Source organism: Epinephelus lanceolatus, chromosome 9, assembly GCF_041903045.1.
Source record: "Epinephelus lanceolatus isolate andai-2023 chromosome 9, ASM4190304v1, whole genome shotgun sequence".
Classification (NCBI taxonomy): Eukaryota; Metazoa; Chordata; class Actinopteri; order Perciformes; family Serranidae; genus Epinephelus; species Epinephelus lanceolatus.
Window position 1 is genome coordinate 10858326 of NC_135742.1, and position 23455 is coordinate 10881780.

Genomic DNA, 23455 nt, shown 5'->3' on the forward strand with positions numbered 1-23455 from the left:
CTGGGACTGTCTCCACTGGGACTGTCTCCACTGGGGCTGCCCCAACTGAGGCTGTCTCAGCTGAGGCTGTCTCCACTGAGGCTGTCTCAAGTGGGGCTGTCTCATCTATATCATCAATGGCTTCCTTCAGGGCCTCAGGTGTAACTGAGGTCAGATGACCCTGGTTAGAGTACATCCTGCACTGATGGAAAGCCTCTGGAGTCCATCTTCCACTCAGGAGCGAATTTTCTGGAAAAGGAAAAATCACAAAAACATAACATTATAAAATACTGCATATCTCTGAAACATGTGAAAATGATGAATTCATTGATTTGGTAATGTCCCAAATTTGTCCCAAAATGTCCCAAATTTGCCCTCAGTCCTGCTAAATGTTTGTGTGTGAGTTTGTGTCTCTCTGTTTAGACACAACTGACACTTATATCTTATCTAATATATCCTTTATGTAGTTTAAAATAGATTATCAGTGCGTTTTCTCACCAGATTTTCTTGTGAAAAAAGCAGACCAGACCCTGCTGGGGACGCTAATATTATACATCATCCTTCTAAACCTGACTGAAAATTCTTTCCCATCAGGCCCGACTGGCCCATCTCTTATAAGTGAGGTGGTTACATGGGTCAGATTTATTCTAATTGGGCTATTATTCTGATTATTATTGGAATTTTAGGGTCCATGTAAATGCACCTGAATAACAAAGGCCTTGATCAGATTAGCTGGGACATCACAAATCATTACTTCAAAATTATGATTGATATATTTAAACAATAGCATACCAAACATCTCTTCAAAATTGAAGGCAGCCATCTTTGGATCCGCTCCTGGTATAGACACTGCAAAAGAGTTCATTGTCGGCATGTACTGCTGTACAAACTGCTCCTTGTTTTTTGGTTGGGCCAGCAGTAAAGCTCTGAAAACACATTCAGACTGGCTCCGTACACCATAATGGTGGGCCATCGTTGCGTCTCTAAGGTTTGACATCCTCTGCTGTATGTGAAACCTTCTCACACACTCCACTCTACACCTGTTTACAAACTTTTCTGATTTGTACTGTGATGTCACAAAGGGCGGAATGCTGGGTTCCAGTGATGTCATCATCTGAGTGATTCTGTTTCCATAGCAACTATCAAAACCAGTCATGTGCACAGATAGATCCCAGGTGGTGTTTATGCACTGGCCCTTTTAACTTTTTTGGCAGTTTTTTTTAATCATTTTAGTTTTTAAATTTGGCCCATAGCATGAACTCTCAGTTAAAAGCATGTTGTATGTGTGAAAACTGCATCTGAGTCGAGCCCCTGACCCTTCCTCTTTAACTTCCCCTGTCAGAGCCACCACAGTCAGCTAACACAAATCGGGCGCCCTGTGGAGCAGCATCACGTCCCTCCTTTAGACGGGAACGACTAAATGAAAAAACATTTGAGACTTTAAGCTGTGTCCCAATTCAGGGTCTGCATCCTTCAAAGGACGCGGCCTACGCAGCTGCTGAAGGCTAGTCCTGAGGTGCCTCCGAAGGAGTCGTCAACCGTTGTTAAATGGGACGGTCTAGCCTACGGAGGATTTCCTGGTTGCGTCACCACGTCATGATTCCTGTTGCCCAAGCTCGGGAAAAACACAACAGACGGCAGCTACAAACGGACATACCGGCGATAAAATGGAGCTAGAGTTTGTCATTTTGTTTATTTAATTTGCTTTTTGATTGAGGAAGAGGAGAGGCGGCTCCGGCGACACTGGCGGCTCGTTTATCTCCGGCTGGGAGAGAGCAGTGGCGAGGTAAACCTGTTAGTTTAACCCATATTAATGTTCATATAGCTAGCATAGTTCGTGGTAATTAATATACCCGTTAATAAACGATACCGTTAAGTGACAAACGCTAGCTATATATGGTTAATGGTCATTTAACCATTACACTTGATACAGGGTTCATACAGGTGCTTAAAATCTTTGAAAATGCTGTAATGTTAATGCTGTATTTTCAAGGTCTGAAAAGTGCTTGAATGGGCTTATAAAGTGCTTGAATTGGACCTAGTAAAATGTGTACTTACTCTGTAAATAGCCCTGACTTAATTTCAATATGAAAATGTTTTGTCATTAAACATCAAAACCATATTGAGAAGCCAACATGGATAGATAGACAGATATAGCATTATTTATCCAAGCTATAGCTTTAACTAGAATTGTCTTATTAACTAAAATTAAATAGCTATTGTTGCTTTGATCATTTATGTACTCCTGTCCTTACCCTCCTTTCCCCATCCAGACCAGGCCCCTGTACTGCAGAATAAACCTGGCTGTTCCGGTGCTGCAAAACTCCTTTAATCATGGTGACACAAGGCAAGATTTCAGGCTGAGCAGAGTCCCTGGAGGTGCTGCTGGACACGTTTTACATCATTTTATATTTGTTCTCTGTAAATAGTGATTTCTGCTGATCTTTTGTATTTGTACATGTTAAGAATGCCCACTTGTAAACTTGTAAATAGTTAGAAATGTTCAGAATGTATCTTTGTAAATACCTGGTTATCAAAGAAGAAAATAAATTGTGTTGTCACTGAAAAGTAGTTCAAAAGTTTACTCTAGTTGTAAGTAAGAAATGGAACTGATAATGTATAATTCCTCCTGTCGCTGGTCCTGGCTGCCTCTCCTCATCCTCCTCCTCATGCCGCTCACCCTCTGCAGCCCTGGTGTGCCCTCAGGGATGGAGGCAATTAGGACAGGAGGGTCAATGGAAGGCCTCTGTCCTAAACCCTCATCTATGAGGACAAACCAGGGCCAGGTGGCAGCAGTGGGCTTCCTGCCGGCCCCCTGACCTGTCCCTGGATCTTTGCATTCCTAATGGAGAGGAAATCAATCACAACAGCAGCAAAGTATTTATTAAAAAAAGTCTTGAAAAAGAAGTGCATCATGGACTCAAAGAGGTATGTTTGAGGTGCTCTTTGTAATGGGATTCATGTAGTCATTCTCTCAAAGCAGTTAAATGCCTTTATTCTTATGGCATATAAATCTTAAAAACACAGTCCTTCAACACGTTTCAGCATCAAGCCTTCATCAGGAAGTTAAACAGATTCAAGGAATAAAGAATAAAGGCACTGTAACTACTAGGAGAGTGCCTTGGAGTTTTTTCTACATTTCTTTATCAAAGTATTAACTTGGGTAAAACAAATGTAGTTTCCATATCATTATCCAAACCTGCACATACTTTATTTATTTGTATTTTTTTTAAGTTGTCCCACTTTTTTTGCCTGTTGAGGCTCCACTCTTCCCTCCAGGACCATTTTATGAAGGATTGTTCTAAACAAGAGAGAAGCATGACAAAAGGTAAACACATATGATCACAAAAGGTGACACCAGGACAGATATAAAACTCCCACCCCACCTAAAAACAACATTCTCTTATTGTGATCTTAAGATTACATTTGTACTTTGGTCTCTGTACAGGATTTGGGTTAATTTAAGAAACCTTTACATACAAATATGTATAGAGTACAAATGGGCTATTTATTATTGCCTTAACAGGTACCTCCATCCGAGTGTGGCTTTATTCCTGGCCCCCTGTGAACAGGTGGTCATTTTCACCACGGAGTTTAATAAACTCCTCCGTTTGCTCCTTGCTCCCTACAACAAAATGAAATGTGAGACATATTTCCTGTTATGTCAATAGGCAAAATGATTGTTCTAATAACGATAACAATAATGCTCCTGAAGTTAGCTCTTTATTCAATCCAAACGTTTACAGTTTTACAGCCTAGAAATACAGCGGGGCTCACAACCTATCCTCTCATTAACTTTATTTGTTCATTGCGGTGCATTTATGCACCTGATGTGAGGTATGAACAGCCAGAGCGTCTCCACAGTTACAATAAGATATAAGTCACCCTCCGAGCTTGTAACAATTGAAAGTGAAGGGGTTTTAGGCTTTACCGTTAACGTTACTTTTAAAGGCTAACGTTAACTGAGCTCCTCATATCAACAGGTTAGCCTTAAGCTAACATTACATCACGGAGCTGGCTACCTACCTGACTAACGTCATGTATTTAAACAGCCATTTAGAGGTTTTAAGGCCCCTTAACTTCTGGTGTTAAGTAAAAATCTGTTACTTACATTTTAAGGTGTATTTGGTGCTGCTACCGGTGCCGGTGCTTGCCGCCGTTGTAAAGAAAACTCCGTGTTGAACAGAGGCACGCAAAGAATCTTGGGATATGGCAGGCCACGAAGGATAGTTGCGGTGCATCCTCTGAATACAGGGAAAAGGAGGGCGCATTTGTCGGCTGCATTTGGAGGAGCCTTCGAATTTGGATGAATTGGGACAGCCTTCGCGCAGCGTTGTGACGTAAGCGGCCTTCAAATTCGCCCTTCGAAGGATGCAGACCCTGAATTGGGACACAGCTATAATGTCTGAACATCGTGAGGCGTCCCAGACGTGGCATCAGTTGTCGTCTACTATGACACACTTCAAGAGATGAAACGCTGGATTATCATGTACGACACTCATTGTCATTTAGTTCCGAGCTGACATCGTACGACATTGTGTTGGGCTGCAATCAGGCTGATATCATGTAGTGTGAGTCTGGCACAAGTTACACCCTGGCAATGGTGGCTCTGCATGAGCTACTGTAACTTTCAAGAGGCTGAAAAGTTGCTCTTGTACCTAATGAGCTCTAGTTGGAAAAATTCCTCCTCATTTCACCTTTACAAAGATCTTAATTGAAAGCTTAAGGTCGCAGCAAGCGAAAGGCCACAGTTTGTCAATTTCATGACACAAATATAAGGAGTCTGCAACATTTAAAGAGACATGACCCTCGGCCTGCCTGTGGCGGTCAACTCAGTCAGGACCCTCTGCAGGGATGGATAATATCCCACAACTGCAGATTCAGAGGCGGTGCTGCAGAGGTGTCAGGCTGCAGTGCTGCAGGAGGCGGTCACACAAAGTACTGAAGGATTACAGAGTGACTACAGATACAGGACCTTGTTCTGTGTGTGCTTCCTCCACAGATTCTAAATGTACCGTAGTTATTATCCAACTTCACACATATCTTTAATATTTTATCAGAAAGCTCCCGTCTCTGAAACAGAGAGAACACACCACTCCTTATTACAGCCTGCAGCTGAGAGGATGATCTTCTGTCTGAGCTGGAGCACAAACTGCAGCAACAGTTTATCAAGATGCTGAATACAGTCTGTCTGATGCTCATCATATTTATGTTTTCGCCGTTTCGTCACAACAAATGCAACTGTAGGCAGTATCTCACCATCACTATCATGTTGTTGTAAACATGTTGTAGGCCTATAGATATATCTTACTATATGACGAAAACTGTGTGTGTGTGTCTGTTCCACATTTTTCTCCTCACTGACTTGGTCAATCCATGTGAAATTTGGCACAGTGGTAGAGGGTCATGGGAGGATGTGAATGAAGCAATATTACATCAATTGTCCAAAGGGGGGTGCTATAGCAACCGATTGAAATTGCAAACTTTGAATGGGCATATCTCATGCCCTGTATGTTGTAGAGACATGACACTTTGCACAGAGATGCCTCTCCTCATGAGGAACAAATTTGCCTCAAGAACCCATAACTTCTGCTTATATAGATTTTCCGCCATTTTGAATTTTTTAAAAAACACTTCAAATCTATCTCTTCCTAGGAAGTTTGACTGATCTGCATGAAACTGGGTGAACATAATCTAGGGACCAATATCCAAAGTTCCCTCTTGGCAAAAGTTGGAAAACTTACTAAAACTGAGCTTCTGTAAGACAATGAATATTGCGGAGGGCGTGGCTCATCACATAAAGGTGTATAACATCTCAAGGGTTTCACCCATCACCACACAACTTTGTAGGCATATGACCACACATAATCTGAGGGGACCCCTCCATTATTGACCCCATCAAACAAAATGGGGGCGCTAGAGAGCTCATTTCTTATCTAGGCCTAACCGCCATATGGATTTTTACTAAACTTGGTAGATATGTAGAACAGGACGCGTCAAGGTGACTGGAGAAATTTAACTCTAATTGGCAACTGGGAGGCGTTATAACAATTAGGGTTGGGTTCTGGATCCGGTTCTTTTTTGGAACCGGGTCCAAAGTTCCGGTTCTGGAACTGGTTCCATCACATTTGGAGTAACGGTTCCTGCAAACGGTTCCTAGATTGTAAAAAAAAAAAAAAAACAGCACGTGCATTTCCAGTAGAGTGTGGCACGGCCCGCATATTTCTGTCCGACCCCGACATTATTTAATCACTAAAGCACTGAGTTTGTGTCACACAGTTGTTATGGTTACAGGCTATTTAACAGGCCGGGCGTGCGCCGTGGGTGCTCCGCATAGAGGGAGACCTCCGTGTTTGAGACGGGAGCGGGCGGTGGGAGGTCTGAGGCTTCCAGCGAGGGGAGCGGTAGAAACAAACAGCCAATGTGTGTGTGTTCTGTTCAGGTGTTATAACAGTGCCCAAGCATGAATGCATATAAGTATTTTATTACATTGCTGTGGTTAATTTGAGGTAATAGTGTTACTGTAGAAATCAGAGAATCAGTTTTTGCTGTTATATATTCTCAGGGAGATGATACAAGCTCTAAATCTGAAATACACACCACACACGTGTATTTTCATCTAACTGTACTGTGCAACAGTTAGAATAAAGTTTTTGTATTTGTATGATTGCATTTGTGTTTATTATATACTTGTTTAAGTACAGCAAGTATAATGAATATAATGTAGGAATCGGTAAGAGGAATCGGTAAGGAATCGGAATCGTTAAAATCCTAACGAGTCCCAACCCTAATAACAACAGAAAAATGCTTAAAATTGGCAAAAATGTGACCGATCGCTGTGGCTCCCCCTGTGGCCCAATGTTTTTTCTTTTTTCCTAATTTTTGGTATGACTAAGTCATGGTATGGTATGCTGTACATAATCACGGAAACTGTCAGTGTGTCATTCTGTCTGTCCCATGTTTTTCTACTCACTGACGTGGTCAATATATGTGAAACTGTACATAGGCATTGAGGATTGACATAGGTAGAAGGTGACAAAGCTACCAATGGGTACGGACTAGTCTTTTTTAACAGTTTAATATTGTATGCATCGTATGTTAATATGCGGCACTTTAGGCCTGCCTTCACGTTATTGTAGGCCCAGTTTAATATGCAACTCAGTATTATACTCTATAAGTTGTAGGGTGTCTCTGAACCGTCTCTCCTTTAGCTAAGGGGATCTTGGCCTGAAAAACGTCAATGACCCCTGAGTCTAACAGTTAATTATCAACATCCCTGTGGCGAACTTTCATACTAGACCTAACTTCAACGCCAATAGCAACCCCAGTGCTAAAGAACAACCCAGCAGGCAGTCACACAAGGCATTGATGGAGACTGTATGGATCTGTTGTTTTTGCCTTTATGTTTTATTTCAGTTTCTAAATAAAAAAAAAATCAGTTTTTCTTTTTGTCATCTCGTAATGTTGCATCTCTTTACCCCATTGCAGCTCACAGTGCAACACTGGGCGAAGCTTTTCCCCCCTCCAACTCTTCCTTCTCGAATTCAAACTGAAACATCATCATTGCAGTCTTTAGACATCTGGCAATCACGCTGCAATGACTTTCTAGACATATGCTTAGTGTCACCATTCTTTAAATTCATCACAGTGCTATAAATTTCCATCAGTGCCTGCCAGATTCTAGTGTGTCATGTTTCTGTCTGTCTCCAGTGGCATTATTATCATTCACGTCATGGTCGTGGACCCCAGCCAAGAGCTTGATTGGATCAGGAGTCACCGAACTTCCAGTTTTAATTGAATTGAAGCCGCTCTCTCCCCAGGAGTCTACCAGTGGCCCGTGGGTGGAAAATACTAAGCAGAGCATTAAGAATATGCATGAGATGGTTAGGGTGCATTAACTGGAGGCTGTAAAGAGGTTAATAGCCAGTGAATATCAATACATTATTTATTTTTTTCCTCAGACATTTTCGTGGCCAGAATACAAGTCGATTGATTTCAGGCTAAGGGAATAAAAACAAACCATTAATATTTGGAAACTATACAGCCTGGATAAATATTTCATGAAAAATGTGAAGATAAATGCGGCTCTATGAGATGAAGTTGTGCCCTCTTCCGATCATAAATTTTAATCTCTATATCTCTATTGTCAAATACGGTCTTCTTTTTATCTCTTTGATGTGCTGGGCTTCACATGAAGAATTGTCAGCCTGGAAAATAGTTTGATTTTTTTTTTCCTTCAAAAGGCTGGCATCGCTCTTCTGCCATGTTTTCCCACAACTGTTTGTCAGCTTGGAGGCAGCTCGATCATCCGGTTAACTATCGCAATTAAAACATGTTTTCCCATAAGTGCCTGTGGAGAATTCTCAGAAGCTCAGTGGCTTCAGCTTCTGCTGTCGCTGTCCCCCCGACGAAAACACAGACAGACAACAACATACAGAAAATAAAATTTCATACGAGCGTACTTTTCTGCTGCACGCTTGCATCCCACCAATCAATTAGCGCGACTACTCTTATCCTCCTGGAATCTCACAGACCAAAAGGCTTTAATACTTTTGTCAGAACACACCTCAAACGGATATCAGAGTCCTGCCTGAATCAAACGGTTGGCAGGCCTGCAACTGCTTCATCCCAGCTTGGATGTGGAACTCTGCTGTTTAATAGAAAGGCCCAAATGAGCCTTCATATCTATATTCAGTCATTTCATCAAAATTTCTTTTTAGAACAAAGAAAGCATGAATCAAAAGCCACTAATGGCAGGAGATTTAGACTCCTAACTTCATACAAAATGTGCAGTGTGAGGTTTAAGAGCTTAGACTCACAATGAGATGAAAAGAGAAATCAAAAAATTATTTTCCGACCTCTTAAGACATTTAAAAGCTTAAAAATTTACAAGTGGGCTATTTGCTGACGTATTTTGTCGTAGAACCTGGGTCTTCAACAGGGTGTGTGGAGGTGCATGGGTGTGGAGGTGGGTAGGGGTGCGTGTCTGTGGTGGTGCATGGGTGCAGGTGTGTGACCTCCCTCCATTGTGCTTACTGTTCTCCCGCCATGGTCTCTCCTGTCACATGACTATTGCTGTGGTCACAAAAGATACCTCCTGAATTTACATTTTGTACAGTGAGGTGAAAATGACAACGATGCTGAGGGACAGGTGCTAATTTAGACATAAAATACATCTTACAATAATACATTTCATTAAAATTGGTATTTTTGTGTCATTTGTATTTGAAGTTAATATTAGATCAAAATTAAATTAAAAATTAAGCAGGATTGAATGCAGGAAATAACAGAAATATAGCAAAAACCACACATAAAAGACCACTTATTATAAAATAGAAATAAATGATCTATCATTTATTTATTTTTATGTTCCTTTGGTGTCAAATAAAAAAAGCGTTTTTGATTTTATTTATGATGGAGACACAAAAGTCATGATAATTGAAGAATCATCTGCAGTTAGCCTGACACCTTAAGTTGATTGTTAATTTTGTAGGTGTTATTTATAAGGAAGATCAAAACTTCAAATCTGTCATAAGAATTTTGATATGCTGGTACAGTGGTGCAGCATCACATAATCTACTTTTTAAATGTCAGTATTTGTGGCATTGGCCCTGAATCTAAGATATGGAAAACTGGTTTAAAGACTGCTGCCAAGACGTGACTAAGAGACTACAGAGTCTCATTAGGCCAAACAAGGCTTTACAGCCTCGTGATTGTGACACTGAAAAAATATATACTGTAGCCTATATCTTACGCTTGCTACCATAAGCCCCTATAGCCTCGCTTTAAAAACATGCTGTCCCATGTGTCCCTTGGGTCTTAATCATCATCCCCTACAAGAAAACTACATAAGAAGCTACATAAGAAGAAACATGTCGCTCAAGTCCCTCCAAAGCAGGCCTCAGTTGCTTTGCTAGCGCTCGCCTCAAGCTGAACTTATGATGTATTTCTAAGGTGATGAGAGAAAGATGGTTGATGTGCTCGGGGCTTGAGCCAGCCAAGGTTACTGTAGATCCATCAAGTGTTGGGCTGAAGTGTCCTTGAGAAAGATGGTTAACCCCCACCTGCTCACTCAGTGACAGACCCTTTGATCATCAGATACTATAAATGGCTAAACTAATTCACACCTGCTCAAGTATGATGTTTTTGTCCTCTGTTGGTTCATAGGTGGAGCTGAAGACTGCTCGCCATAGGTCAGAGTCTCTCTAACAAACCTTGAGTTAGTGGCATGTCTGAAATTTAAAACCAGTCTTAAATTATTTTAAAGCTATGACACAGTCACAGTGGTGACTCCATAGGTTGCAGATAAGCTACTTGAGAACAGTTTGGAATGCAGCGTATAGAAATCATGGTGAGTAAATCCACCACAGCATGTTTGTGTTTCTTTTCACACACATTTTTAACCACAGAAACCAGTAACCTTTTGAAGAACTCTGCATTTTGACTGCAGGGACCAAGGTCAAAATTGACTGACATTATTTTGCCCCCCTGAAAGTCACTGATCAGGGGTGGTACTAGAAAATACAGGAACGTTAGGGATGAGCCTTGCAGCGCCGAACATTTCTGATTGGTTGAATACTTGCAAAGATTTACTGAACATCAACCAATTGTAAAAATCTGTAGCCGCAAACCAATTTGTTTCTTGCTCATTGTGTTTCAACACATCTCGACCTCGTCACATATTGACGTGCTTGGTCATGGACTTTCCACATCCACAGACGACGTGCAAGGTACCCTGGGTGCATTGGTGGTTGACCCTCTGGGACACCGTCTTTCAAGATACACTTGTATCTTGTACACTTTCACAGGATTTTTTTTCCTAACACAGCAACTAACACACATGGTTGGGTTTAGATAAAAAAAACAGGGTTTGATTTTTTTAATCTTATGGGACACGAACACCACTCTCTCAGGTGAAAGTCATTTATTGGACCCATCCACCGCCCCTCCTGCCCGCCCCACTCGGACTTTCGCTGCCTTAGCTTTCATCCCTGTTCCGCCGAGTTTCCCCCTGATGCTGCCTATAAAGGCAACCAGCCTCTTATCATGCCGACGTTAAAGGACACCTTTTTTCGTTGGTTTCTGATGCCGCAAGTCACTGCCCAAGTGCTGGATTTTGGTGACTTTGGAGTGAGACTGGGCTCGTTAGACTTGTCTGGATATGTTGCTGGGTTACAAGCTGGCCTTCTCTGTGTAACATGTCAGGCTTTTTTTAATCCTTTTTGCTACTACTGCTCGTCTCTTTTCCAGTTTTGAATCAGTGGACCCATTTGCAAAGCAGTAAATCACAATCAATAACTTGAATCTCCTTCATGTTTAGTGTTGCATTGTCAAAAATAATGATGCCTCTTCATTGCTTTATATGGAGTCGTTAAAGTTGTGTTCACATGCACAAAAATTATGTTTAAAACCATCAGTTTTCTACACGTCAGCAGAGTAATTAGAATAATCTTTGCAGGTACTACAATGGAAATGCATTTAGCTTCTTGAAAAGCTGTTCCTGGTACTATAAGTCCTGTGAACTTTGGAAACCTGGCTTCTGTTGTACTTACCCTTTAATTGTATGGTCACAGGCTTCATTCTCACCACCGCGAAAGCATCAGATTTTCCTTTGTGCTCAGTGTCCTTGACCTCTTCTCTCTGATTTGGCTGCATTTCCCACACATTAGGTGTTACAGTAATAACTCCTACTTGTAGTTCTTAACCAAGGACAAGGAATTTGACAGGCAGATGGATGGCTTTTATGGTGTAGTTAAATTTTATCGATAATAGAGGGGGATTTACAACTTCTAGTGCTGGACGGAGGCGTGAATGGATGGGACTGTTTGCTGGCAGCTCAGAATATTAGAAGATAGCTGCACTGTGGCCAGACTGGAGTAAGATGTGTTTCTGTTTCATGGGAACTCTGGGAAGGGTGTGGAAACCCTCTGCATTTTATTTCTTCAGTCATTCACACAAACATGTATGTTTTATAGATGTACAGCAAAGACATTTGGGAGCAGAAAATTTCTCATGTACTTTGGTGGTTTCCCCACTTAATCAGATGTGTAGAACACTTTTAATTCAATTTGCTGTATTTCATGGATAATCCATGTAACATCAATACTTATTTCTAGTGATTCCAGAGTACATGACAAACAATTTGTCTTCCAGGAGAACAACAGCCTGGCTCCCTGCTGCTGCAGAGTGACAAAACAGTGTTCGACCCAAGCTAACGATCGATCAGCAGAGCTGCACGTCTCATGACAGGACAGACTTTGAAAGACCATATAAGAGCTGTCACCACTGAAGAAATACAAGGTAACTGTATTGACAGTTGTCGTAACTCTTGCCTCAACGACACAGAGGAGTCATGTGGTTGTTTTTGGCGGCACTTGGAAGCTTGACATCTTCCCTGATCCATATTCTTCATGTATGCTTGCAACATTCTGTCTCTTATATTGTAAAGTTTCTTTTTGTTATGGCTGAATACACATTATTTATTGCATGTCTTTGTTTTCCCTCCTAATTAAAGAGTTTGTTTTTTCTTATTCAAACTGAGGGCCAGTGGATCGAGGATGTTGCATGCTATACAGATTGTGAAGCCCTCTGAGGCCAATTTGTTATTTCTCAGCCTTATGAATAAAATGACTGTGGTGGTACGGACTCCCCAGAATTTAACTGGTCAAGAAGAAGCCAGAGAACAGTTCCTAACCACAAAATATAAAAAATATTCTCTTGGAAAAACAATCTCAAGAGCCTTCACAATGAAAAAAAAGCCCTCTTCATCATAGAAAATTATGAATGTTTTTTTTAATAATTAACAAATGCCTCTGCAATGATAAACAAATTGTTTATATTAGGGTGGGGGTTATGTTGGATTTAAATGAAAATAAACATATTAAAAGCCTGCAGGCGTTAGGTGATTGTTAGGCAAGCAAAACTCTGCACTAAAAACAGAAAAAATACCCTTATTCAGGCGACCCAGTAGAGAGGTGTTCTTTTATAATCCCTACACCTACAGCAGGTATCAGGATACCCAAAAATCATCCTTAAACAGGGCTGCAAAAAATTCTCAAAAGAGCCTGCAGACTAGAGGTTGTGGCTGAAAATATCTGCTAACATGAGGTTTGTCTTTGGTTGAGGAAGGATCAGCATGCCTTGAGTGTGACTTTTTCCACCTCTCTTAAGCCCTCAGAATTGGACCAGAGGGAAAGTGCACCAAGCTGCTCTCAATTCTTACCTCAGGAGTCATTCCCAGCACCTGGTGCAACAGGTGATCGGAGTAACGCTCTAATCAACTCAGGGGAACTGTGACCTTCAGCTAAAATGAATTGGGGAAAGGGAAATGACAGCAAGTACCAAAGAATAACTGCTGCAACTCGACCAAACTAATAAATAGGTTTTAAAATGTAAACTGAAAAGACCTTTGTGGGGTAAATTGTAACATGGATTTTTTTTAGTGGTAACACAGGGTCGTTCTTGTTGTTCTTCTGGCCACTTGACCGCAGTACAGCCAAACAGTGACCCACAAAATTTAACAGAGATTGGACCCGTTTCAGCTGAGTTCAGTAACAAAGAGTGTTCAGCCGACATTAGTTCATTTCTTCGTCATACTTTTTTTTCCGATTACTGAGCTGTCTGTGTAGGTCACCGAATCCAACCATTTATCATCTTAACAACTGTCTTGTTGAGTAAAACAAAGCACCATTTTGAACCATGTAACTAGACAAGCATATTGCTTCTTCCTACTCCTTTACGGATATGAAATGTTAATTCTTATTTCTCATTGTAAGTCTGTTCATGATTTCTCATTTGTCTCTGTTTTGTAGGTTTTCTTTTCCTACAATATATTGTATTTTTATTAATGTTATTTATAAATGTTTGAAATAAATAAATCAAAAATCAAATCAAAAGGTTGACGACCCTGGGCTAGGGTGGTATCTATTTTTTCACTGGGGTACACCAGCCCATACTCACTCCCAACTCATCAAATAATGAGGCTTTGAGAGACACTTTTCACAGCGGTATTATACACGCCAGGCACATCAGTTTTGGAGGCAGGACTCAACAACCAAAGGTTTCAAATACTGCTGCGTCAGTGGACGTCGGTGTCAAAAGACACCCTTCGCAGATACAGATACATGCAAATTCTGTTTTTAAAAATGTAGTAATCATCATTAAAATCTTGTCCTTTGCTTAAAGCCCCTACAAGGAACTTTCATTTTGAGTTGATTTTGGCGACCCTGTGGACAAAAGTGGTAGTGTTTTGCCGGAATGAAGCCTACATTTCCCATGAGCTCTAGCGCGTATTGTCGTAAAGACACTTACCTGGCTCACGCATGTGTTTGTTTTGGGGATGAATGAAACAACAAGACGGTAAAACTTTGCCCCTGCTCCTATCAGGGATCCCAGCTCACCTCTGCCGCGCCCCAGCTCCACCTCTCTGGCGTAAGCGCCACCGCCGCCGGGGTAAACGCAGCAGTCGGCTGGTAAGGCTGAAGGCTTGTTTGGCGAGCACTTCCACGGCTTCTTGGACTGAGTATGGAGCGGTGCCTCACCTCTTTATTTCTCGGCACTCACTGGACCCTGTCGACGCCTGGCTGGTACCTGTCGTCAGCCCAGATGAGGTGTTCCAGCCCCGCGGCCCCTGCTCTCCTCATCAGGGTGAATCTGCGCAACCTGTGGCCTCTGTGTGTGGCTCCCCGGACAGCTAACGCCGTGGACCCGCCGGCTCCTGCCAGGATTGGGCTGGTAAATGCTAGATCGCTAGTGAACAAAACGTTTATCCTGAAGGATTTGCTGACTTCCTGAGGATTGGATTTTCTCTGTGTGACTGAGACGTGGCTGACTGTTGGTGAGTCCAGTGCTTTCACAGAATTTTTACCCAATGATTGCTGCTATTTTGACTCCCCGTGGATGTCGGGTCGAGGAGGAGGAATAGTGACTATTTATAAGAGTCACTATAAATGTAAGCAGCTAGGTAAGATGACGTGTGGCGTCTGAGTGCCGTAAATCGTTTCGTCCTGGAAGCGACCTGGGGCGGACCCGGAGACAGTTTCCTAAAGGTATGGATATACACTATATAGAAATAGCTTATCTTCACACTGATGGTCTCATTTGCTGTTGTAGGTCACGCACAGAAATCAGCAGAAACGAGAGACTTTTGCATATCCAGTTAAAAGTTCCTTGTAGCAGCTTTAAGAGAGAAAATAAGGATGCATTAGAGATGGAGTGTACTTTCCTTTCCTGCATGTACACTGTGATAGCAAACCCAGCCTGAGCTTTTAAAAGGATCAGAAATCCAGCTCTCAGAGTGGAACATGCAAATGGCTCTATTCAGAAACCTCTCAAATTATAGCAAAATAAAAAATAAAAAACACCCATCAGCTGAATATAACAGCCTTTATGTGATTTGCTCTGAGGGCGGTATATTCTCCTGTGTCATCAGGCTCTGCAGATTTAATACTGTCGCTCTTTGATAAAATATTCATCTGTACTGTATGGTGAGTGGCCATTTAAACCACCGGGAGAAGTGAATTGCCCTGCCATTCCCTCTCACCCAGGTAATCAGACCCAAATTGAAAATATCCAGCCACCAATTTCAGTCTGAGTTTCAATATTCCCTGCCTGCCAGTGTGATGTCACATTTTCTGCGGAGTCTGCTGGCTGTAAAGGTGGAGACAATGTAAGTGGCTTATGAATGAGATTTGAATTTCATTGCCCAATATCATTTAGAGTCAGTAATTGGGCAATATGTATTCTGTAGCTCTAAAAGGCACTTCTGTACATGCTGATTCAAGAGCGGAAGCAGTTGGGTCGTAAGAACGGCATCTGATAATGGAGCCATACATATGTTCCCATCAAATAACATATTGCCATTTCCTTGCAGATGCCGGGTCCTTTTCTATCAGCCATATCTGGGGAAATGAATAAAAAGAGATTGAACAATGTCCCTAAGGACTTAGCGGTAGGCTCACAGCTTGACACTCCCTGCAGGCCTGCAGAACTGAGGCTCACAGGATGTTCTTGGAAGTATTTTCCTTCAGTTGCTAATGGAAACAGGTTATGGAGGAGCAGCAGGGGGCTGCAGAGGTGGGTCAGTTGTGGATGTGGGACTGGTTTCATGAGTTTCTCTACTAGTATAGTAAATTCAGGTAAAGGACTGGTTCCTTTTGTTCACCTCTAGTTAGTTTGCACAATTAAAACAGCATGATAAAAGACACACAACAATAAAATTAAAAATGTTTCTAGGAGTAGCCCAGTATCTCTTCGAACTACATCCATATTCTGTCTACACCTCAGGATTTATGTCCACTGCCAACATTTAGACAGACCTGCAATGAGCATTCACGTTTCCATCAAATGGCTAAAAAATGAAGCCAGCAGGAAGTGCCAACAACTGCAGATCTTCCAACGTCCACTTTAGGCTGGCTCAAAAAGCAAGGCAATCACCGTAGACACCCATGTTAAAATACCCAACTTTACAGCAGAAATAAACATATTTACAACGTGATACAGAAAACTGTTTGTCTCATCGCAGCCGTACTTCTCAGTCAGATCCGCTCCCCCTGTAGCCATCTTTCCCTTCAACAAGTTCTCACTCTGTCTTCGTCAATAGCAACGTTTGGTTGTGGACCTTCCATGTCCAGATATGATGAGGAAGGTACCCTGGGTGCGTTGGTTGTTGACGTTCTGGGACACCGTGTCAAGTTCTGCCTGTTACATGCATTGTGTTCTTTCAAAATACACTTCTGTTTATACAGGACATTTACCATTTACACACAGTCTCTTTCAAAATAAATGCACTACGTTAGTACCACAATGCAAAGTCACTTTATTTTCCGCCAACAACAAATGCATGTGGTTGGACAACAGGGTTTGTCTTTATAATCTTACGGGACATGAACACCACTCTCCTCACACCAACCCTCCAACGCACCTCTCGGACTGTTGCTGCCTTAACTTTCGTTCTTGTCCCGCTGTGTTTCCCCCTGTTGCGCCAATTGCCGTTACTGTAACGTGACCAGCCGTGTGTAATGCTGACATTAAATGCCGCCATTTTTTGTCAGTGTCTGACGCTGCAAGTCACTACCAAAGCGCTGGATTTCAACGTTTTTGGAGTGGGACAGGGTTGGTTAAACAAACACAGGACTTTCCTCCAGGAGACCGTTGTTCAGGTCCATGTGAAATAAAGTGAACTTTGAGTTATTTTAAGAAGGTACATCATCACTATATTTATTTTCCTAAACCAAGCCTATATAACTTTATGTTAACTACATAACATCATTTGTGGGGCACTAATTCAATAGATATAATATGAACCACTGTATGGAGGATATGTTGGCTTGCTTTATGGGCCCAGTGATACGAGAGATCCAGGTAATTTTGTACCCAAGTCAAACTTTTTTTGGCTTGAAGTGCCACTGAACAACTTTACCAGGAATGACGAAGAATTTTAGTGGTCTAACGCTTTTAAACAATATTCATGGTGTGTATTATCAACTTGTCATCACCGTCTATGAATAAGGCTGAGCTACAATAGGTTGTAAAGGTTAAAGCTCATTGTGTGACCCTGAGATTAAGAGGATGGGAACATTTCCAGGCTCTTGGCAAAGCCTGCGAGTTCTCCACCATGAGGGATTACTGACTTAAGGGATGAGGATGTCGCTCTGATGTCTTCGATATTTCTTCCCGCCGGTGCTTAGCACAGCCTCGTCACTCACATTCTGTGATTACCTCTGAGCTGCACCCAATCATAATTAAGGTGATGACAGACTCGCCTCAGCCCACGAGCCGACGACACGCCGCACCGCGCCGCTGTATTGTGGAAAAGACATGAAGAAGAAAACTTGCTGGAGCACATTTTCAAAAGGCATGCTAAGACAGCATGAGGGAAACAATATGTTGAGTGAGATAGAGAACATTGTGTCCCCAGACTATAATTCACCACACTCCACCAAAGAAAGGCAATTTGATGAGGCGAAAGGTGTGAGGAGCTGCTTCAGATGTGACCACTGTGCCTCCGGAGGGAATTTCTATTCTGTTTTTTCACCAACACCTGGTTAATCTTCCTCCTCTCCGACACCTAATGGAGTTCAGAAAACTGGATACAGGGGAAGCTGAATGGGTCACAGCTTCCTGTTGAACGTACGGCACTCTCTGGAGAGTGGGGAGTGCAAAAGCAATGCTCGAGTACAGAGCACACGTCAGACCGGTGTCACTTTGAGATATAAGCCCGACAACCAGGACAGTCATTTCTCTTTTGATACACGCTCACTTTTTTTTTCTGTGACCATGTAGAATATTAATTAGAGAGAAGAGATGAAATATTGAACAATGCTCTGAGTAGCATTTAAAGCAAATCAATACATGACAATGAGATTAATTAGGCTTCCTTGGCATAATTACAGCCAACTAATGAGAACAAGGTTGAGAGGATCACAGCTCCGTCTACCTGAAGCCTGCAGCTTCAGCAGAGTGTTTCTCACACTTGCCTCTGTTTTGTCTGCATGTGTTTGTTTTCTCTTCAGCTTTACTGAAGAGGATAAATGTTGAAAGTGGCTTTTCTCATGAGCACTTCACTTTTCCCAACATCTGCCATTATGGGAGAGCTTTAGCTCTGTTTGCAGTTGCAGATGAGTCAATAAGACAAACAGCCACTTTGCGCTTTCTCTGTTGTGTGCAGTAAATCACATTTTATGGAGTGTAAAGTAATCTTTAAAATTTGGTCTGATTCAAAAAGCAGCATTTTCTCAACTTTAGCAGGATCTGCACTGTGATCACCCAAGCAAACCACCCGGTAAACGCTTGCGCCATCATTTTATGATGGTGATTATTAGCGTTAGGGAGTCTACACACGGTAAGTGGTCCGAGCTGGCAACACAAGAACTGATAGCCACAGAGAGCAGTAATGATCGGGCAACTCAGGTACAGACACACAACAAACAAACAGCACCCAAAATCACCCTCTATATATAAACTGTCAGGAGCTAATGAGGGACAAGGTGCAGCTGGGCAGGCAGGTGAACACAATCAGGTAATTAACTCAAGAAGAAACCTCAAAGAGGAGGAAAAATGAGCAGGTTTATCTGAATTAAACATAAAACGTATGTGTTTTTCCTGCCAAAATTACACAGCAAAAAAATCTTGGTAAAACCTGAGTGGAATTTATAAGTACTTTTATGATACCTGCATGCATAACACTCACAAATTACACCTACCACCCTCTCAAACCACTCTTCACATTATGTTTGATCACAGATAGACTTAATCTTGACTAAATAAAGTTCTCAGTTTATGCATAAGTATGCGTAAGGATGTATGGTGTGTATCTGCGTGTTTTTCCGTGCAAGATTTGAGCATGTGCAGGCTCTGCAAAGAAATTTCCAAAGACTATCAAACTGAACTTTGTTTGAATGTAGTGTGATATTTTGCTTCTGTTCTTGCCAGATCCACTGCCTAACTTTAAAAGGACAGCTCACCCCATTTTCAAAAACACATATTTTTCCTCTCACCTGTAGTGCTATTTATCAGTCTAGATTGTTATGGTGTGAGCTGCCGAATGTTGGAGATATCAGCCATAGAGACGTCTGCCTTCTCTCCAATATAATGGAACTAGATGGCACTCAGCTTGTGGTGCTCAGAGCACAAAAAATACATTTGAAATATTAAACAGCAATGTCTCTTTCCAGAAATCATGACCCGGTTACTCAAGATAATTCACAGAACTTGTGAGCAGTTTCATGTAGGAGCTATTTTCTTTCCACCAAATGTATCACTGCACACAAAGACACATGCATCAAATCATGGACAAGAGGCTCGTAACAGCGTAAGATCTGAATATTAACAACCTGTTTTCAGTCCCATCTTATCAAATACTGACACTTAGTCAGATACCGATGCTCCGGGCAGTGGTGTAAAACATTTTTTTTTGATACTCTGAGCAACTGCTACAGTATGAAGAGGGAGAAAGTCTAGTCATAGGGTGATAGATTGACACAACCCATGTGATTTTATGTTTGTAACAAATGTAGTTATTTTTAAGCCAAACCGTGATGTTTTTATGTGAAACCTAACCACCTGCTATTGTTGTCTGTACCTAAGGAAGTAAACCTAATAACAATGTTTATTTTGGAAAGAGACTGTTTGCATTTAAAAAGCAGAAACTAAATATTCAGGGTGAAAACAGATTTTTTTGTTTGTTTGTTTAAGACAGAATGCATGTAACGAGTGTAAATTGAGATGCCGTCCCTGAGCGTCTAAAACTGACACTGAACAGGTGCCTCTAAACTAGCACTGCAAGGTTACGTAGAGCGTCATAGTTTTACATGTTGGGTCACTGACCAAACGTTGGCATTTGACAAGTTTAAAGTGAGAATGTGGTTTACATTAATGGTGTCTTCCTTGACCGAGCTGTAATGTTAGCAAGCTCAGTGGTGCTAGGTGAGCTAGCCATAGGTGCACGCTCCCTCCTGTGAATGATACGGTTGGTGGGTCTAATTGGGTAGAAAGAAAAAAATCATTCATTCATTCATTCATTTTCTGTAACTGCTTATCCTGTTGGGGGTCATGTGGGGGCTGGGGCATATCCCAGCTGACACTGGGCGAGAGGCAGGGTACACGCTGGACAGGTCACTAGACTATCACAGGGCTGACACATAGAGACAGACAACCATTCACACTCACATTCACACCTACGGACAATTTAGAGTCACCGATTAACCTGCATGTCTTTGGACTGTGGGAGGAAGCTGGAGTACCCACGCTGACATGGGGAGAACATGCAGACTTCATACAGAAGGGCTCCCCCACCCAAGGGTTCAAACCAGGAACCCTCTTGCTGTGAGGTGACAATGCTAACCACTGCACCACCGGAAAGAGACATTGCTCTTGAGTTTTTGAAATCTCTTTTTTGGTGCTTTTAGTGCCAAAAGCCGAGTGTCATCTAGTTCCATTATACAGGAGTAGGGTTCGGACTCGTTAGGATTTTAACAATTCCGATTCCTTCTTAACGGTCTGATTCCTTACCGATTCCTCTTACCGATTCCTACATTATACTTGCTATACTTAAACAAGTATATAATAAACACATGAACACAATGATACTATCACATCTCACATACTGTTTGACAAGTTACGCACATGCCAATAAAACAACACTAAAACCTCTCGAAGCACTGTACAAACAAACGCTGAAAGTTTTGGATCGCAGATCAAATAACTACCACCACTGCCTTATCTTAACAAAGTACAAACTTTTGAGCTGGGACAATTTAATCAAGTACACAAACCTTTGTCTTGTTTTTAACATCATACATAACACTGCTCCCCCTCCACTTCAAACTTTCATCACACAGAGGTCAAGCAATAACCAGGCAACGAGAGGTGCAACCCGAGGAGACTGTGTCATACCCATTAGGAAAAGTGCCTTTAGCCACTCAGCATTTTCAGTTAAGGCGTCGCAGGACTGGAATACAGTACCAGTACACATCAGAGAACTCAGTTCATACCATTTGTTCACAAAACAGTTGAAATCATGGCTCATCAACAATCATCCTGTACACATTAGTACTCAACTGCTGCCTCTGTCCACTCTTTAACAACTGCCTGCCTGCCATATTCTTTTGCTTATGTCTGTCTTGCTGTTGTTTGTCGCAGTCTATGTTTGTTATGAATTAGGCTGCTTTGTAATTGTTATTTGTAGAGTCTTGGCTTGCTCTGCTTTTATGTTTGAGTTGCTATGTTTACCTGTTACTATATTTTTATCTTATATCTTAAACTGCATGCAATGATATTGTTTTAAACTACTAACTTTTTTATTACTTAGACTGCCAACTCAGATCTGGCCAGGGGCTGCGGATGAAAACTAGCCTTTTGGCTAATTCCAGTATATTTACAGTTCACTGTTCATTAATATGCATTGTCCCTGATAAATAAACAAATAAATAAATAAACACAAATGCAATCATACAAATACAAAAACTTTATTCTGTTGCACAGTACAATTAGATGAAAATACACATTTGTGTGTGGTGTGTATTTCAGATTTAGAGCTTGTATTATCTCCCTGAGAATAGCCTATATAACAACAAAAAGTGATTCTCTGATTTCTACAGTAACACTATTACCTCAAATTAACCACAGCGATGTAATAAAAAATACTTAAATGCATTCATGCTTGGGCACTGTTATTTACGTGACAACACCTGAACAGAGCACACACAGACACACATTGGCTGTTTGTTTCTATCTCTCCCCTCGCTGGAAGCCTCGGACCTCCCACCGCCCGCCTCCGCCTTGATTAAACGCTGAAAATAAAATAAAAGAGGGAGACAGGTTTTATCTTATTTTGTTATATTTCTCCCTCTCCTCTCGCTGGAAGCCTCGGATCTCCCACCTCCCGCTCCCGTCTCAAACACGGAGGTCTCCCTCTCTGCGGAGCACCTAAGGCGCACGCCCGGCCTGTTAAATAGCCTGTAACCATAACAACTGTGTGACACAAACTCAGTGCTTTAGTAATTAAATAATGTCGGGCTCGGTCCGGTTTGGAAAGAAATATGCGGCCCGTGCCGCACTTTAATGGAAATGCACGTGACGTTTTTTTTTTTTTTACAATCTAGGAACCGTTTGCAGGAACCGTTACTCCAAATGTGATGGAACCTGTTCCGGAACTGGAACTTTGGACCCGGTTCTAAAAAAGCACCAGATTCGGATCCCTACCCTATACAGGAGAGAAGGCAGACATCTCTCCAACATTCACCGAATCACACCAAAGCAATCAAGACTAATAAATAGCTCTACAGGTGAGAGGTAAAATAAATGTGTTTGATTTTGGGGTGAACTGTCCCTTTAAATAAATCAGAAAACTGCTCTTTTTCTCCTTTTGTGAGCATCAGCTTCATTTTATCTCTTTGCTTGAAGCACCAAACTGAGCTGCCTCATCATGAGTCCTGGTGGCAGCTTCCTCCACTCCACAAGGTCACACTGGTAAAATGTGGAGCCTGTTTGAATTGAGGTTAAAGGGTAATGGGATCATGTGAGACCTTTCATGTGTGTGGTGCCACTTAAAATATTCAGTGAAAGCACACTTGTTTCAATTCTTTCAGTGTCCAGGTTTTAGCTCTGAGGACAATCAATAGATAGATATAAGGAAAGTAAATAGGTTTTCGTCTTTGCAGCAATATGTGACCTCGTGTTTAGGTTATCTTTTGAGCACCCACTTCCAAATAAAGTGGTGAGCATACATTACATCCTCCACACTGAGTCTTTTCTCCCATTTTCTCTTCCCCATGAAATGAACAATGCAGCAGCCACTGCAGCTCGTTGTTTCCTGAATGTAAAGTAGAGCGGAATAAGCATGTTGAATCACACAAACTGTGACTCTCACATAACCAGCTTGCTGACAACTTAGCGCATCACACTCTAAATAATTTCTCGCCGGCAAAGAAATAATAGAGCCCCAAATACGAGCTGTAAGCTTGCTGTGAAAACAAGT

The 23455-nt window shown here is 41.7% G+C and overlaps 1 long non-coding RNA gene across 1 annotated transcript; it reads left to right on the top strand.

Annotated features, from left to right (window-relative positions):
• Nucleotides 1-1553: 1553 nt before the first annotated feature.
• LOC144464352 (uncharacterized) lies at nucleotides 1554-2549 on the top strand. Its single transcript, XR_013492079.1, has 2 exons — nucleotides 1554-1765; nucleotides 2253-2549. It is a non-coding gene; the product is annotated as an uncharacterized LOC144464352 (long non-coding RNA).
• Nucleotides 2550-23455: the final 20906 nt, after the last annotated feature.